Consider the following 16,305-nt stretch of genomic DNA (forward strand, 5'->3'; position numbering starts at 1 on the left):
TAGGTACACCTTTTAGGTATTGCTCTTATAAACTTAGAAAGTTACCAGAATAACTGGGTTTGTGTTCACATGCATTTTCTGAAGTGTGTGACATCTGAAACTGAAATGTCTGTCATTTTTTAGTGACTTCAATCCTCAATGATTTTACAGAAACAGAAATTTTATGAAGAACAGACCAAACCGTATGGCAAAAATGTGGACTGTTAAGAACTATGAACATGGACCACAGCAACGTCAAAAACGTGGTGAATTACATTCTGTTTTTACACAGTACAAAAAGTGACCAATTTCTTGATGCAAGGATGGAAAACCGTCTTTCAAGCATTAAGATGGAGTTGGTCAGGGCATTTAACAGAATACACAATTCGTTATCCTCTAAATAACCAAATTACATTCTCAAAAGAAAAAAGAAAAGCTTTCTGCCCGAACTTTCTCAAATACAATGGTTTAGGAGCTGTGCTCTAGTTGTCTTCGCTTGAAGCATTAATGGCACATTTCCTTATCACTGCAAATCTTTTAAGAAGCATCTTTTTAGACTTTAACTCCTACTGAGGAGAATTGTAGTTTATGTTGATCATTTAGAGTACCCTAAATTTCCTGCTAGCTAATATGTAGCAGAATAAGCAATCTGATCATACAAACCCAAGTCTAGGAACATCAGCATAACTAAGGAACTCGATATGTTTGTAATGTCTACAAAAAGTCAAAAGAAAATAACTGAGCATATGTCTGTTCTCCTGTCAGCTAAAGTTCAGGGCAAAACTAAATGCAAATATGACATTCAGATAATCATAATCTAAACAGATTATGTTTTAATTCCTCATTTAATGCTTCAGTGGCTTACCACAAACTGGTAAAACACACATGTTTGTAATCTGTACAAAGACTGAAAACTCATTAAATCAAAAGAAAATAACTGAGCATATGCCTGCTTTCTTGTCAGCTAAAATTCAGGACAAAAACTAAATGCAAAAGATAGCAGTCAGACAATTTTAATCCAAATGGATTAATTGCTTAACAGTCAGTATTTAACTAAAAACTAACAAGGTGAGAATATAAGGTAGAGTCAGCAAAAGAAACTTAGTGGAAACACAGAATTAATAAGATTCCATACTTACCTTTCAAAAATTACAATAGTCGTATAAGCAAGTCTGAATTATATAAGTATAGAAATTATTTACTTTTCTTATTTAATACGTCAGATCTAACTATGAATTTAAAAGCAGAAAAAAGGGAAATTCACCAAAAGCACATTATAATGTCGTAAGTACAGGACTAAAAGTGTTGAGTAATTGTTGTGGTACAGCCTCTTTTGAAAGAATCATATTTAAAGCACAATGCACAGCAGCTGAACATTATTGCATTTACATTTTGGATCAGAGTGTGCATGGTTTAATGTAGGGTTCTGGTCTGGAGTTACTCCATATTTAAGTTCCTTTACATAATCTTAACTACACTACAGCACTGTTAACCTTGGCTTGTATTCAGGCAGACTACGTAAAGAGCAACACACCAACAGACTAATATAAGAAACAACTGATCTTGGTTACCTCTGTCCCCACCTGCAGCCTGGTACGGTTACCTTTCTGTCCTCACTTAGGTCGACGACAACTAGCAATTTCTGATGGTACTGCTCATTTACTACTGCCTCTTGGCTCATGGGCTACACAACTGCAAGATGTGCTCTCTGTCCTTGATCTATCCATAACCCCCTCCTGACTCCTCAAATCTCAGCTCCCAATGCTGCCAAAGTTTTGCCGTGCTACTCTTCCAAATCCAGTTCTCTGTTCACTGATAGAATACCAAGCAAAAAAAATGATACTGCTTTCTCCTCAGTGGCAAAAACATTAAAATCCAAGTTAGGGCTGTAGGCTACCTGTGGCACCAGGACTAGTCAAGTCCTTTTCAACTGATGGCTTTTGACTTTGTTGTCTGATTGGGAATCAAATGAGAGAAGAAACTTAAGACCATTGGCAGTCCGTTAAGAATATCAGTGCTCACAATTTATCCTTGGACTACATGAAAAAAAGAGACACTGAGGAGCTCTCTGATTATGTAGCCCAAGCAGGTATGACCCTGACCTTGAGCAGTATCCTACCTTCACCTAGAATGATGCCACAATACAGTGATAAGATGATCAGCTTTAATAATAGACTTAAATTCTAGTGTCATTCAAAGGGGATCCAATGTCTGTCTGCCTGGGATGACATGCTGGACAAGCCACGCTGCTTCGCAAGGGACGGTTTGCACCCGTCACCCCTGGGCTTCCGGATATTGGCAAAGGCTCTTGCCACCCCCATAGTGCCTTTTTTAGGCAAGGCTCAAATTCTAAACCTACCACCCTAGAACACAAAAAAGGAAAAAAACTAAGGGTAATGCTGCTCAATGCAAGAAGTCTCAATCTCAAGATGCACGCACTCGAGGCCCTTCTCAGTATGGAGAACATCGATGTCTGTGCTGTGACAGAAACCTGGTTCAAGGCTCCTGAGAGCACCCCAGCACTAGCAGGTTTCACCTCATATCATGCGTTCGGGCCCCAAAATCCAGACAACACCAAAAGAGGGGGGGTGTCCATATTCATAAAGGACACCCACACCTCAAGGTTGGTGGCAACGCACGATGCATCGGAGACCATCCAGGTGCAATTAACCATAGGCAAGACTGCTCTGCAATTTGTAGCATGTTACAGGCCACCCTCTCAAACTCAGGAACCTCACATGGCCTTCCTGAAAACACTGGAGGGGATAAATGTATCTCCAAACACCATCACACTAGGTGACTTCAACTACCCTAACATAGACTGGGAACACTACTCAAGCCCAAAGGTTCCTGGAGTTCATAAACTCAAATGCCATGGAACAACTAGTCACCATCCCCACAAGAGGAGAAAACATACTTGATCTCATCATCACGAACATGGGATCAAAATGTTCAACACTGGAAGTATACCCCTCACTGGTGAGATCAGATCATAAACTAATCTCGCTGGAGGTCCTCATCCCACCCCCACCTGAAATAAAAAAGAAGACCACAGTGAAAAACTTCGCAAAAGCCGACTTCACACTTCTAAAAACTAGTAGTGTTGTCTCCTTTAAGGCCCCTGAGCCAGTGGTAAACATTACTCAAACCACGGAATCACTTACAAATGCCTTCTACCAGCACCTACAGGACTGCATGGATCAGGCAATCCCAAACAAAACTAAGACTCTCTGTACCAAAGGCAAGCGTCTAGTCTGGTGGACCCCAGCCATAAACAAGCTCTACAACAAAAGGAGGAAGCTACTACAAGATAGAGCAAAATCCTTGAAAGGTAAGACACCTTTGATCATTACAAGTAAAAAACTAAGAGCTCTCATAAAATCATCCAAGGCAAATTTTGAGAGAAAAATCGCCAAGGACACAAAAGACAATCACAAGGCCTTCTTTAGCTATGTTAGAAACCTAGCAGGAGACTCCCAGATATGCTCAGAATTAGTTCAAAATGATGTGAAGATTACTGAACCTACACACATTGCCAACATACTGGCTGACAGGTTCAGTGCAAACTTCTTCCCCCCCTCCCCAAAAGGAGAGATATCTATACCAGAGGATTGTAGCCCCCCAAACATCTCCAACACCCAGGTGAGAACTGCTCTCTCCAAGGCAAAAAACACAGCATCCATGGGACCGGATGGTGTCCCCGGCTGTGTGCTCCATGAACTCAATGAGGAATTAAACCCGCAGTTAGGACAGCTGTTTAATCTTAGCCTCACCTCAGGATACGTACCCAAGGAGTGGCGCACGGCGACTGTAGTCCCACTTCACAAGGGCGGTGCCTCCACTGACCCTGGAAATTACCGTCCCATTAGCTTGACAAGCCTCATCTGCAAAGCCATGGAGAGGATCATAATGGAACTCATAAATAAAGACATAGGGAACTTGCAGACTTTGGATCCAACCCAGTTTGGCTTTGTCAAAGGCAGATCATGCCTTTTAAACTTGGTTGACTTTTTTGAAACAGTCACCAAGGCCATTGATGAGGGAAAGGCAGTCCATACAGCCTACCTTGACCTGGCAAAGGCCTTCGACACAATACCCCACTCAGGTATCATCGAAAAACTCATCAGCTCGAATGTAAACCCATACATCACAAGATGGGTTGCAAACTGGCTAAGTGACAGAACCCACAGGGTCAGAGTTGCTGGAGCCATGTCAGACTCAAAGCCTGTCACAAGTGGTGTCTCACAGGGCTCAGTCCTGGGTCCACTCTTGTTCGGCATGTACTTTTCTGAAGTACAAGCAAACACAGGAGGGTTATGGCTGACAAAGTTTGCTGATGACTGCAAACTGGGTGCCATAGTCGAAAACACTTCTGACACAGATATCCTTCAGAAGGGCCTCACAGAAACGGATAACTGGTGCCAGAGCCATGGCCTAAAATTAAACGCCAAGAAATGCATAGTCATACCCTTCGGGAAAAACAAGGTTACCCCTAGCTACCATATAGGTGGCAATCCACTGAGCACAGAAGAAGTCATCAGGGACCTGGGGGACCCAGGTTGACACTAGCCTTTCGTTTGACACTCATGTTGCTAAAGTAGTCAGGAAAACCTTCTACATTGCCCACCTGATCATGAAGGGATTCACATCTAGAGCAAGGGAGGTCATCGTCCCCCTGCACTCATCACTCATTAGACTTATGATAGAGTACAATGCCCCATTCGGATCTGACCCGACACCTGCAGCAGCTGGAAAGGCCCCAAAAGTTCCTCACCAAAAGGATAAAGGGTCTCAAAAATATGTCTTATGCTGCCCGACTGAAAGAACTCCAGCTCTATTCAGTCTCATACCGCTTGCTCAGAGGTGACCTGTGCCTGACATATAAGGCCATGTCAAACCCAGATTTGATGAATATGCTTCACCTCAAAAAATCTAGATCCCTCAGAACCACAAGGGCGGGAGACTTGAACCTTGACACGGTTATTAATAGAACGTGCTGAAGGGACAGATTCATCACCCAGAGACTCCCTATGCTGTGGAACAAAATCCCGGTACATGTGAGGCAGAGCACCTCGCTGGCCTTGTTCAAGAGGAATCTTGACCAATGGATGGGAGATCGCAGATATACCCCAGGGATTACTTCAGTGTCACTGCTTGACAGAGGCACAGCAAAATAATAGGCATAGTTTTATTCAAACTAAAGGGGTGGCGAAAGCCACATAACTATGGGCTAGGCTTATAAATGCCCTTGGGCAGATAGCCTAGTATGAACCTATGAACCTATAATCCACCCACAGCAAGGTTTACTTTTACTTGTATTTATAGTCTGGCAGCTGAGGCAGAGTAAGATGCAGTTCTTGTTGTACATGGTTTGATTCCCTCACCCCCTCATTTTCCTACAGTGTGACCTTGAGAATGTTATTTAACCAGATATTGCTCAGGGGATATTGGGAATTTGAGCTAGACTCCATTCTCCTGGACTGCAAGTCTGGTAACAACCTGTGAACCTACAGAGTACTTTCGGATAGAAAGGTTAAGTCTTAGTATATGACCACTTTGGATAAAAAGAAATATACTTAAGGGCCATCATAAGATATATATCACTAGGTGATACAGGTAGTGGGATGTCATATTTCAAACCTCTGTGGAGTACTGGAAGAAAAAATTATATTCCCATTGGTAACCTCCAAACTCTGGACCCTACCCAGTTTGGATTTGTAAAAGGCAGATCATGTCTCCTAAACCTGATTGACTTCTTTGAAACAGTCACCAAAGCCATAGACGAGGGTAAAATGGTTCACACAGCTTATCTAGATCTCGCCAAGGCTTTCGACACAATCCCCCACTCTGGAATTATAGATAAGCTCACTAAACTAGGTATAAATCCCTATGTCACAAGATGGGTTGCTAACTGGCTCACGGACAGAACCCACACTGTGAAAGTAGCAGATTCCAAATCACAGGGTTCAGTCCTGGGTCCTCTACTGTTTGGTATCTACTTCTCTGAAGTGCAGGCTAACACAGAAGGTCTTTGGCTAACAAAGTTTGCAGATGACTGCAAACTAGGAGCCATAATCGAAACTCCTAACAATGTGGACAAACTACAAAAGGGCCGCACTGAGACAGATACCTGGTGTCAAAGCCATGGCCTGAAGCTCAATGCCAAAAAGTATATTGGCATCCCCTTTGGTAAAAACTCTGCACCCATGAACTGCCACATAGCTGGTAGTGTACTTAATGCCGAAAATGTGATGAGACCTTGGGACACAGGTGGACAGTAGTCTCTCCTTCGATAATCACATCACCACAGTGGTCAGGAAATCCTTCTACGTGGCTCATCTCATCACAAAAGGATTCTTCTCATCCAGAAAAAAATAAGATCATTGTTCCCCTCTACTCATCACTCATTAGACCCATTATAGAGTACAACGCCCCTTTTGGTATGTACCTCACAAGACATCTACAACAACTGGAAAGACCACAGAAATACCTCACAAAGAGGATTACTGGCCTCAAACAGAAGCCCTACGCAGAACGTCTCACAAAACTACAGCTTTACTCCATCGCATATCGCCTACTCAGGGACGATCTCTGCCTAACATACAAAGCTATGTCAAACCCAGAGCTGTTGTTCCACTTAAAGAAATCCCAATCCTTCAGAGCTACACACTCTAAGGACCTAAAACCTTGTCACCACAATAAAGAGAAGAGAACATGCTGGAGTGATAGATTCCTGTCCCAAAAACTTCCAATACTCTGAACAGACTACCTATATCAAACAGAGCTCCTCATTAGCACTCTTGAAGAAAAATCTTGATGATTGGATGCGAAATTCACCCCAGGGATCACTTCTGTGGCTCTGCTCGACAGGGGCACAGGAAAATAATTTTCTATGGTGGCGAAAGCCAGGGTACATATTTATGGCTAGGCTTATACAGGCCCTAGGGCCATAAGCCTAGTACCTACACACATCTCACACACACACACACACACCCTAGGGCCATAAGCCTAGTACCTACACACACACCCTAGGGCCATAAGCCTAGTACCTACACACATCTCACACACACACACACACACACACACACACACACACACACACACACACACACACACACACACACACACTTGAACTCCCTCACCTCCTTCAGTGGTATCAACTCTCACTCGCCCACAAACTAGTAAACCATCCACTAAATGTCCCATCCCTCCAGAATCTACTCAAACCCTATCGCACCACCAGACCACTAAGATCCAGCAGCAAAAATCACTTGCAGATCACTAAAGACAATAACTCTGCTGGTGAAGCACTATTCTCTTGCGCCATAGCCAAATTATGGAACTCACTCCCACCCACAATTACCTCCATACCATCATGCACCCACTTCAAACCTTTACTAAAAGCGCAACTAAAAACATGCTGGCTATGCCCTTGCAACTCCCACTCTAATATCATCCGCCCCATCAAACCACTACCTTTCTTTCCACTCCACTAACTACCTTGATTATAGCAAGCTCATATGCTCATAAGCCAGTACTTATTATACAGCACGAACTTCTTCTTCTTGTAACATTTGTTAATGTCTGGTATGCACTTCAGATAAAGATTCTAGTTGTCTACTGATGTACTATGTCCTTCATCTATAAATAGGGTGTAAGTAATTGCTATGTAAATTGTTATTCACTATGTAATCCAATGTATATACTGTCTGTTTATTTTAACTGTGGAGCTTTTCTCCCCAGGTGTCCGCTGAAAATGGACCTACGTCCAGTCGGACACTCCCGGTCAACAAATTTAAATAAATAATATATATAAAACACTTATTATGTCTGAAACACTGTCATGTAGCTTGTGAGTAGGGAGTGACAATGCAAACAACTCAATATTTCCACCTGCAATTGCTCCATTTTCTCTCCGTGTCTCTCTCATATATACACACACATATATATAATTCCTTTTAACGAATATGAGATTTTTCTAAATTGATTTTTTATATTATATAGTTTGATTTTTATATTATATAGTTTGATTTTTATTTTAGTAGAACAAGTGACGTTTTTGTGACAAAATGTTAATAGGTTGTAAAATGGGGAAGGGCTTCAATTAAATTATTCACAACGGCTATAATAATTCAACACTGTTCCATCTTGTGCTGGAAGTTCTTTGGTGTATACATACTTGTGTCCTATGCACTTGACTGACTGCATTGTTTTATTCTAGGAGTAAAAGTGTTTCTGTGTTTCTATAATATATGTATGTGTGTGTCAGTTGCACAATAAGGCACTTGCAGTGTCATGAAAACACACGTATATTGTCACAGCATGGATTCATGTATGGAAGGTAGAGTGTTTACGCTACCTTCCAATGGAAGGGAAGGCTCATGTATTACAATAGCTACATCCACTATTTGGCGGTCACATTCCATTGTAAATCTGCAGTTATATAATTCTCATGTACCACTAAATTCAGAAGTCGTTCCCTTTATCTGTGTATCTTGAAGGTTTTGTTCATTACTACCTGCATGTTCCACAGGGTCACTGTGGCTACCCTTTGAACAGGCTTGTGCGGCATCTTATTATCTTCACCTGCTTTCTGTTGCTATTGTTATAATCCCCTCGTGGTATAACTCACATCTCTGCTGTATTCCCTGCCATACCCTTCCTGTGATTTGATGCGTCAGTTACTATTTGCAGATCTTTGTTACTTGACTGCTTACATCTATGTTGGTACTTTTCCGTTAAACCCCTACCATGCATTTTAGGTGGTATATGGTCTGATTTCAGCGTATTTGTTTATCGACTTCCTACTCCATCATAAACAATTGATTAATCACTTTTTCTGTGGTGATGAGCTCAAGTGATTATTTTTTGCATGAAATGTGAAATCGTAAAGAAAAAAACGAAAGGCAGTGCAAAATGAGAAGAGAAATAAATCATAGGAGCTACAGACCTCTTACATCTGCCTGAGATGGGCTCTATTTTTTTAGGGAGGAGAGACGGTAGGAAAAAATATATATTTATTTATATGATCATTTTAAAATATAAATATTCGGATTCCTGGCTTCTCCAGCTAGACATGCTGCTGTCGCTGCACATACTCATGCTTGCATGCATGCATGCATGAAGGCAACTCATATGTCTCTCATGCTTGCATGCATGCATGCAGGCAACTCACATGTCTTTTTTTTCAAGTTTCATTTTGAAAACCAATACCTTTCAAAGGAACCAAATGGCAAAGGAATGCAAAAAGTCCTGGGCCCCATATGTAGCAAAGAATGGTATGTGCTTCACAATACCAACACTGTATTAAAAATATTGAATTGTTTATGCAAGAGAAATAAAAAAAGGCTTGCAAAACAGTGAATACAGGCTGCTAGGTCCTGGACTGTGATCGCTGTGGCCACCTTCACTTGGCACTTTGGGGGAGGACAAACTGAAGGTAGCAAAATGCTATAAGGGTCAATCAAGTCCGATGAAGGACTTCAGGGATGGCTTTGCTGACACGGCCCTGCAACCTCCCTGATAACTTCATCTTGGACATCTTGGACTTGCTGTACTTCGGAGCTCATTATCTCCAGCTTGCTGCTACAGTGGTCAGTTCAGCAATCGGTTATATTTTTAAGGCACAGTTTTTCAATACATAACCAAGTGTTTCACTACATACATACTTCGTTCAACCCCCCCCCCCCCCGCTTAATTTTATTTTTATTATTTAAGCTGGAGGACTGTTCAATTGTTTTATCTGCTGCCACTCCCCCTCCACTGATGATCAGACTTGTATGCCAGTTTCATGCATAAAAAGAAGTTCTGACAGCCAAAGATTTGCGCCCACTCTATATACTATCTTCAGCTATCTTTGTTCGATACCCCCAGCATACAGTTAAATGGATTTTATTATGTTCTGAGTTTAAATCAGCTATGTAAGCTTATGGATCTCTTGGAAGTCTGTTGCAGTAATCTCTGGAATCAGGCAGTATAGCTCCTAAAATGTGAGGTAGGGGTTTAACGGAAAAGTATCTCTATGTTTTTTTATCTGTGTTATATGTACGTGGTTTGTCTGTTTATAATTGCACTTTTAGGCCTGCATCTAGTTTGATAAATTGTTTCATTATTCTATGCGGCTGTGTGTTTCTCTCATTCTTTCCTTCTGCAAAAATTGTTGCCACTCTTTGAAATGTGCTTTAGGTCATTCCGGATTCTCTCTCCTTTTTTGAAATTGCTTTTTCCTGCTGTTGGTCAGTAAAAGTTATCATATAATCAGAAACACATCAAAACCATTACATAAGACTAAAAAACAGTATCTTGAGGCTCTGGATATGAATACTATACATAAATCAGTTGCTTTACAAACTATCAGTATTAACAATCATGAAGTGAAGTACCACGGATATTAAGTATACATTGTAAAACGTACAATTAAGCAAAAAAATGCTCTACAACTTACCCTTTCCGATTCTCACAGCAGCTAGTTTTTCTCTTCCTTGTTTTGTAGACTTGTGTAGCTTTTTTCTTTTGCAGGGCTACACAGCAGTCATGTGCCTATAATGACAACTGAAACCATTCTGAGAGGAGTTGAATATCATCACATTAGCATGTATGATAATTTTGTGTTTCATTGTATTTTTGATATACACTTCCTTTCTAGTCAGAATTACTTGGACTTCTGCATTTATAATTATGTGTGTTTATTTTTTTTCTGGGAAGCTCTCAACATTTTTTTTGCTACTTACTTGCTCTTTGTGGAAATAGCAGTCAGGGCAATGTGCCCATCTGCCAGCTGTTGAGCCTTCAAAAATCCTACCCACGCTTTATCACAGGTAAGAATCTACCCGATTTGTTACCATGGAAACTAAATTTATCTTGTAACACTGTCACATATTCACATGTTTTGTGACTGATCACTTATGTGCAAGGCATCCTGGGAATAATGTGAGTTTTAGTAACTCTCACGGAAAGTGCAAATACCATTATTGATTTGATTAAGTCAGGCAATGCAGGGTACAGTTGCTGGCAAAAAGGAATATTAGCAGGTCAAATCAGAAACAATGCCAGGCATATGTATGTGTTTTGCCTTACTGCTGTTTGATTTATCAGTCTGCGGATATTCTTCGACTCCGGTCTAGAAATGGTGCTAAACAATCATGAAAACTGCCTCAAAGCAAGTTTTAATGCAGGAAACAAAAAAGACAAATGGATCCAAAGCAACTACCAGCAATGTAATTAACAAAAAATACCTTGGTCCAAGAGCTTGTGAAGAAACTGCACCTGCATTCATTCTCTCTGCATGACATCCTGAGAAGAGTGCAGTTTTTAATGAAATTAGCAGCCATTTCTAAGCAGGCATCTCGTACAATAGAATGGGCCGGCCTTAGCTGAAATGGCACCCTAGTCGAAGTAGTGCTATGGCACCCCTTAAGCCCCACCCACACCATAGTCAAGGAACACCCCTATTTGAGCCATGCCCACAGGTCAATCACTCCCCCAAAAGCCACTCCAGTTCTTTCAAATTTTTAAATGCCCGAACAATCAGTGAACGCCTTTTCATACAACAAAACACCTTGTAATGTAGGCAAACTGCAACTGAAGGCTGAATCTCCTTAAATCTATGCGGTGCCTAGAGACCACCTGTTGTAGGTCCTGACTCGCTCTGCTGTGAGCTGAGCATGCATTCTTAAAAGTGTGAGCAGCTCAGCATGAGACCACTGCCTTGCCTTACCATGCAACTGCTGTACTGTACCACTCAGCTGAAGTGGCACCTTTCATCTAATGCACTAAGCTCACCTTAAAGCAAAGGCAACTGCCAAACTGTTAATGCTACCCTTGCTTAGTTTTTCACGTCTGCTTTCCACTACCTGGAGCAAGTCTCTCCACCCACCCTAAAAGGCATCTCTATAAATCATAGCCTGAGTGACAATAAAAGTATACTTACACCACTTGCTTTTGGGTAACAGCGAAAGCTTAGCCATGATTCTAATGGGAATATAAATTAAATCAGTAAATCCTGTTTGAGATATATGCTTACCTTCCAAGTAAAAATATATTGCACATATCAGATATATTACTCACGTTCTAAGATTATATGTAGCCAAGATTTTAACAAAATAACTTTGTAGACCTATCATTGCAATGACATGCTTCCACTACCACCAGTTTCTGTACTGAATCGGACCAGTCTTATAAAAATGTTTATTAAAAATGGTTTACAGCATAAATCTGTTTTCTCTCATACGTAATCAGAGAGCAACTATATCAACTCCCATACTGAGTTATCAAAAAGCTATAGCATTCCGTCAATAAATCCATGCTCAGGAATCAAAATTATTATCGTAGCTTAAAGGAATTAAAAAACACTTTTCATTATTAAGTCTAACTTCATTTAGCAAGCACCCCAGGTAAGTACCAAAGTGTGATCCAAGACTATATGGCTAAAAAGTCAAAAACTATTCATACATCAATTGAACCATGGTAACTAAAGGAGTTAGAAAAAGCATGGTAACACTCTGTCCCGACAACGTTTACAAATTAAATTACAACAGCTAAAGAACAGCACCAATAAAAGTCTATAGCAGATAACTATATAATGATCATTAGAAACCGATCATGTGTCAGCATAAAATCACTAGTATGAGCCCATCAACATAACAGTCTGATACAGTGCCTAAAGGCAGATCACCTCCAGTGGTTAAATGTACTCCGCAAAACCTTCTGTATATGTTTAATATACAAGGAAAATCACTTCCAGTGGTTAAATACACTCACCAAAGCCCTCTGTATACGTTTACTATATAAGAAAGCATATAACAATTTCTGGTGCACTGAACTGTGTTTTTTTTCCATTGTTTAATATTAAATGGATTGTTTTACTTTCTGCTCATTTATCAACATTCTGAATATAATTAGGAAAAAACAGTAACCAATTAAGAATGCAGTTCTTATCCCTGACAGTATGCAGCACTTCTCATTTCAGATTTTTCCTTTGTCTAAAATAACTCATAATTCAGACTCCAGTAGGCAAATTTAGCAGCACAACCTTTAAAGATACTGCATGCAACTTTTGCAGACTAGCAAAGCATTCTAACACTGAGAATAAAAGTTAGCAAGTACTTTGGAAGTAACTTGAAGTATCAGGTAAAGGGCATAACTTTTGCATTAAAGCACATAAAACTAAACGCAAGTTTGACATATCAAATATCATTGCAGTGCCCTTATCATGCACTTGTCATACGATTAATGCTAATTAAAACAGGCATGAAATGTGAACAGGAAGACTTGGGTTAACTTGTTTTAATCCCAAATTTTGATTTTGCCTAGAACACTTGCATTACGCTTTATGCGCTCGTCTGTATAAAGAAAATAACCAGATACACATCTGTAAGGCCACCAAAGCTGCTATTAAACGGGGTGCAGCACCGTAGTTCATTCACCAAAATAAACAGCATTATTTAAAGACCTACTAGCTTGCTGGCAAACACATGATTCTCCAAATAACACACTGGCTAGCTAGAATATGTTGCATTGTATTAAAACAAGGTGCAGGCAGCAAGGATTAAATACTATAACAGCTCAGTGACTGTGCCTTTGTTGTCCGAGCAGCGATGCACTGCCACCGTAAGCACAATGAGGAAATTTGACACACAAAAGACGGGCTCATGAGATGGACTGGCTGATCAGCTGATAAATAAAACAGGAAGAACGGTCATTTTCACAAATAAAAGCTAACCCAGAGCAGGAAAACACAGCAATACGTGAGAAAAGAATATCTTGCGTGAGTGACAAAGCGTGAGAGTTGCCTGCAACTGCACACATCGACTTACCTTTACCAGAAGCAATGAAGCAAGCAAGTGAAGCAAACAAGGAGCACGACTGCATAAAGAAAATCGGAGTTTGTAGCCCGCGTGCTGAAGGAAACCAGGTTGCCGATGATTCACACCATCCAGTCCAGAGATCAGATTCAGGAAGAGGAAGCAACGATGACAGCCAATAGATGCACCCGCCTCAATCTCGTCAGTGAAGAAAGGAATAAGAGGCGGGTGTGATCCGAATTATATACTGTCAATTGGAGCAGTAAATGCAGGGGGAGGGAGTTGAAGAATACAGTAGGGGGGTGTTCTATGTACTGTGGAATCGTCGTGCTTTGGATTACGAAAGTGGGGGAGGGCGCAATGCTACAGTCAATTGAAAAGTGTGGAGAAGTATTTTTTTTAATTTGCACCCTGTATGAGGCTGGCCTGTAGGGCGTCCTAGGCGGTTGCTTAGTTCGCGTCTGTCTAAGGCCGGCCATGAGATTGACGCCTGCTAGTACTTAGTTACTATAGTCTTCAACGATTTCCTAGAAAACCACATATTCTACGGGGAACAGACCACAAATATGAGCTAAAAATCTGGATATTTGAGAAGTATAAAATCACGTTACAAACCGGTGTGCTTATTGGGCTCTAGATTTGCGGAAAAATAGTACAATCACGTGGACAGACAAGGCTTACTTCCTGCCGCGAGATTTTCATTTACTGAGGAGAGGGCGGTTACGTTTTGCCCAAGTTTCACGTTTGCTTTCGCTTTGCGGTTGATATTATTTAACCAAACGCAACATAGATAGTTAACTTTACAGTGGCTGTCTGTTATTCCTATTTATTTTTGTCCACTCAGAATGCATTTGATGCATATGTTTCCATGAGCACAAAGTTTACTTTGCGCCTACTTTTTGTTTTTGCACGCTGAAGTATCAAGTCTGTATTTGTAATCTGTTCCAGACAGCAGGAGTACCGGAACAAGTCACTTGTTGAAACTGGGTCCCCTATTATTTTGAACGCGATAGCGCTAAAGTCTGCAGTGTAAACAAAGGTGGTCTGTTTCACTATGTACATCTGTATGTCTAATACTACACACAAAAAAAAAAATTAGTGAAGAAACATCATGTCAATCACGTTTCATATAAGCAAAGTGTAAGAAAGTTTTTCGGCGGCTCTGTGGCGCAATGGATAGCGCATTGGACTTCTAAGGAGCTGAAAGAAGCTATTCAAAGGTTGTGGGTTCGAGTCCCACCAGAGTCAATTTTTATAAAATTTTTAATGTGGACTATTAGTTTCACAAAATTTTATTAGCGTTAATGTAAATATGTGTACTTAAATTCATTCTACTAGTAATGTTACTTTGCTAGTAAAATCGTATGTATGAAAAAGGGACATTTCCATGGTGTTTATTGGCAGTGTTTATTAGTAAACAAAAATAGTCCTTGAACTCTTAAACGACTTAAAGCAGTTTTTTATCAAACTATAAAAACTCACATAGTTTCAAATGATAATCCTGTTTTATTTAGTTTATGATTAATAGTCAGCAGCACTACTGCTAAATGCATGTAATGCCATAGAAAACAAAACAATGGACAACAATTGAATCAAAACATTCAAACATGAATACAATATTAATTTTGAATCAGCAAACGTATATCCATATGAATATATAGAAAAATAGCTATATATATATATATATATATATATATATATAAGCAAATGACATTGATAGTTCAAGTAAGTTATAACAAGTACCAGAAAAACAGTGGAATATTTAATGGACACTACAGAAAGAAAATGACAGAGTGCAATGATTAAATAAAAATACTTTTTATTTCAGGGAATCAAGACTGGGGCATTTCAATTCATAATTCCAACCTCCGACAAAATTCAGCTATACTGAGTTGGAGATCAGAGAGCATTTTCTTTTTTTGTTGTTTTTGAAGCATTTATTGAATTCTCACTTGTAACACTGGCAAATTTACATTTGTATAAAATAAATCAAAACATATTAACACGTTCACATTTACAAACATTGTACATCACATATATTGTTCTATGCCATGTAATTAAGGCAACATTACTACATTGTTCAGTTTTGCCCTCTCTTAAACCTCATTCCTCCTCCAAAACTTTTTTCTGCATGTATACCTCTCAAGTGTACCTCATTACGAAGAACGTTCTCATTTTGTGTCTGAAATAGCCCATGTTCCACAAAGTTCCACATTGAAAGAAACGGTTGCGCAGTCAGACCTAAGAATTTTTAACTGAAATCTAAGGCAAGTAGTACTGAATTATATTAATTCATCAAAAAAAACCCTTTAACCATCCTGTGAGCTTCCAAGTTGAAGTTGTTAGTAAGTGTTCCACATTTTATCCATTTGTTCCACATTATAAGAGGTAATGTTCCTCGTTTTGGAGATGGAAGGTTCAGAGCTATGGCATGTATTGTTCCCACAATTTCCAATTTTTTCATACCTTTTTATAAACATCTCACTTTCCGTTCTTTTCACTGCTTCAAGTACAGTTGGTTTAG

The 16,305-nt window shown here is 40.0% G+C and overlaps 1 long non-coding RNA gene and 1 other non-coding gene across 4 annotated transcripts in view; one reads left to right on the plus strand and one right to left on the minus strand.

Moving 5' to 3' along the window:
* The window catches only part of LOC122811837, a 627,052-nt gene extending 612,496 nt beyond the window's left edge, over window positions 1–14,556 (minus strand). For all 3 annotated transcript variants that reach the window (XR_006366297.1, XR_006366296.1, XR_006366295.1), the window contains exon 1: window positions 13,794–14,556. This is a non-coding gene — a long non-coding RNA (uncharacterized LOC122811837). The remainder of the gene's footprint in view (window positions 1–13,793) is intronic.
* Window positions 14,557–14,939: 383 nt separating this feature from the next.
* Window positions 14,940–15,029, plus strand: TRNAR-UCU. Its single transcript is given in 2 exon segments — window positions 14,940–14,976; window positions 14,994–15,029. It is a non-coding gene; the product is annotated as a tRNA-Arg (tRNA).
* The last annotated feature ends 1,276 nt before the right edge of the window (window positions 15,030–16,305 follow it).

Source organism: Protopterus annectens, chromosome 9.part0 (genome assembly GCF_019279795.1).
Source record: "Protopterus annectens isolate FY-2018-M chromosome 9.part0, PAN1.0, whole genome shotgun sequence".
Classification (NCBI taxonomy): domain Eukaryota; kingdom Metazoa; phylum Chordata; order Ceratodontiformes; family Protopteridae; genus Protopterus; species Protopterus annectens.